Raw genomic sequence first — 3168 nt, 5'->3', positions numbered from 1 at the left:
GAGAATGTTGTACTCAGTAACAGCCACGTTGTGGGATGACTGATTTTGATAGACTTGGCTCTTCACGGCAATGCAATGATCAAAGACAATTCCAAAAGATTCATGAAGGTAAATGCTATCCACATCCAGAGAAAGAACTATGGAGTCTGAATGTAGATCGAATCATATTTTGACTTTTTTTATTGTTTGTTTTTTCTTTCTTGTGGTTTTCCCTTTTTGTTCTGATTCTTTTTGCACAACATGACTAATGTCGAGGTGTGTTTAACATGATTGTACATGTATAACCTATATCAGATTGTTGCTTAAGGAGGGTGGGAGGGAGGGAGAAAAATTTGGAACTCAAAATCTTATAAAAATGAATGTTGAAAACTGTGTGTAATTGGAAAAAAGAAAATACTATTAAGTGGGGGAAAAAGATCATCAATCCAAGTGCTTGACTGAGGAGTAAAGAAAATAATTAAATTGCTGTCATTTGGGTTAAATCAGACTTCAGACTAGCAACTGTGGTAAAAAAAAAGTGGGGCAAGGGTGGAGAGGTGGTAGTAGAGAATTGTGTACAGAGGGCAAGATGTCAGAGTCAGATTTTCTGAAACTGAGATATCTTGCAATCACTGAAGCAAGGGAAATGATCAAGCAGTTGAGGATGAAAGACATGTAATCCCTCACTTCAAGGTTAATGGAAGACAGTTTCTAATATGGAATCCTTATGCTAAGCTTGACTTTATGTAAATGTCACAGCATTAGTGTTTCTAAAAGAGGGTATTTGTTAATTTACATAGATCACTTCATTGCATCACCAACATGACCAGCTGCCTGCTGTGTGCAAAGCGCGCAAGTGCTTGGGATAGAAAAGGTTTCTACAAATAACAACTGTTCCAAACCTTTTCTTCTCTCCATGTACCCAAATGACCTAGCTTCCCATTTCACTAAAGAAAACTGAGGTCAACCAACATGAGCTGTTCTCTATTTCTCATAACTTCTCAGTGTCATTACCTACTCTGTTTGTCTGAAAAGAAGAGATATAGCCAATTCTTATCAAAGTTAATCTTCTACCTGGACTCTTGACATTCAGGTTTCCTTAATCCTAAAAACCCTTTTCTTGATTCTTCATTCTTATTTACTTTTTGTCCCAGTTTTCTTTTCCTCTTCCCTGCTAAACTCTGTTGAAGTTGTGTACGTAGGGAAGCCAAGAGCAGGTATTGAGTATCATCAGGAAGATCTAGAGAGGAGTTGGCAAAAGAGGGGAAAAAAGTTGTTTACACCTAAATTCCCAGTGTTTCTACTTTTCACTACCTTCTTTTTCCTCATTCCCTTACAGTGTGGCTTCTGTCTTTACCACTCTACTGAAAGTGCTCTCAGAAGTCACTGGTCAGCTCCAAATCACCAAATCACAATGGCCACATCTGGAGCCTAGGATACAGACAGCATTTGCATACCTTTGCTACCTCTAGGGTATGGCTGCTTCTCCTTTGACCTCTTTCAGCCCCGCAGTATCCCAAGTACCTTGACATTTTCAGCCCTCTTCCTCCTTAAGCTCTGTAGCTTTTGACACTACTAATTGCCCCCACCTTCCACCTCTTCCACTTTCTTTCAGATAATCTCTCTTCCCTTAAATTCAGAGACATCACACAGTGGTATTTACTTCTGGTATTTTCCTATCATGCCAACATTCTTTCTTTTTTAAAGTATATTTTTATTGATATCTTTTTTTTTGCAGCACCAATTTCCCTAACACATGCCTCACTTTTCCCTTTCCCAGAGTGCCATCCCATGTAACAAAGAATAAAAGTGGGGAAAAACCCCACAATTCAGCAGAACTATCCAAATATGGAAAAAGACTGGTATCTGTAGTATTCCACATCCATAGTCTCCCACTTCTGCAAAGAAAGGGAGATGCATATGTATATGTGTGTATAGGTGTATATGTATATATACATATATGTATATGAGTATATACAATTATATGTGTATATGTAGTATATTATATTTATATATTGCATAGATTGGTGTATATATATGTATGTATGTGCATACATATATATGTATATACACACTATATATATTGGTATATGTGACGAAGCTAGGTCATTATAACATGGTAGTATTCACTTTCAATTAGCTGATCTTTTTCTAGCTCATTATCCTTTTCCTTATCCTTTAATGTGATTGTTTCCCAAGGGTCTGTCCCTGACTTTCTTCTCTCTCTGCATTCTTCCTTGGCAATATCATTTATTTCTATGGTGGTTTCAACTACCATCTCTAAGCAGATGATGCCTAAGTATTTCTGGCCCTGCCCTATCTTCTGAGATGGAGACGCAGATCTTCTCTACCTATCTCCAGGACATCTTTACCTGGATGTCCATTGGCAAGCTCATACTTAACATCTAAAACTCATCTCATTATGCTCCTCCCTGAGCCTGCTTCTCCTTCTGACTTCACTGTGGCAACACAGCTCAAGTCATCTCCCATATTTGAAACCATGGATTTATCTGAACTCTTCTCTCTCCTCTCTTCTCATATCAATCAGTTACCAAGTCCTAACAGTAACAAATATTAAATGCCTACTGTAGAGAAGGTTCTGGGAATAGAAAGACAAAAACAAGTTCCTACCCTCAAGGAGCTTATATTCTTCTAAGGGGATGCAACATGAACATCTGGTGAGTATTTTGTAGTATAGGGAGTGAAAAAGGTAAAGGACAGATCAGATAAAGTCCTAGCTAGCATGGTGTCATGGACAGGGCACTCTCCTTGGAGACAGGAAGAACTGAGTTCGTATTTCATCTCAGCCACTTACTAGCTGTGTGACTCTGGGCAAATCACTTAACTTCACTGTGCCTCAGTTTCCTCATTTGCAAAATGAAAGTATTGGACTTGATGGCCTCTGGATCCTTCCCAGATCTAAACTGATGATCCAGTGAGGAAGAAGAGAGCACCAATAGCTGGAAGAATCAGGGAAAGCTTCACAGGGGAGATGGCACCTAAGCTGAGCCTTGAAAGAAAATATGGATTCTGGGGGCAGCTAGGTGGTGCAGTGGATAAAGCTCCGGCTTTGGAGTCCAGAGGACCTGAGTTCAAATGTGACCTCAGAAGCTTGATACTTACTAGCTATATGACCTTAGGCAAGTCACTTAACCCCGATTGCCTCACCAAAAAAAAAAAAAAAAAAAA

General features: G+C 39.0%; 1 protein-coding gene across 2 annotated transcripts in view; it reads left to right on the top strand.

The window, feature by feature from the left end:
- The first annotated feature begins 345 nt into the window (after positions 1–345).
- The window catches only part of SGK2 (SGK2, serine/threonine kinase 2), a 55747-nt gene continuing 52924 nt past the window's right edge, over positions 346–3168 (top strand). For both annotated transcript variants that reach the window (XM_027867352.1, XM_027867351.1), the window contains exon 1: positions 346–1452. The gene's annotated coding sequence lies outside the window, so the exon portion shown is untranslated. The remainder of the gene's footprint in view (positions 1453–3168) is intronic.

This window comes from Vombatus ursinus, unplaced genomic scaffold, assembly GCF_900497805.2.
Source record: "Vombatus ursinus unplaced genomic scaffold, bare-nosed wombat genome assembly UNPS02014785.1, whole genome shotgun sequence".
Lineage (NCBI taxonomy): Eukaryota > Metazoa > Chordata > Mammalia > Diprotodontia > Vombatidae > Vombatus > Vombatus ursinus.
The sequence above is the reverse complement of the archived record's forward strand: the minus strand, read 5'-3'. Positions and strand labels throughout refer to the sequence as shown.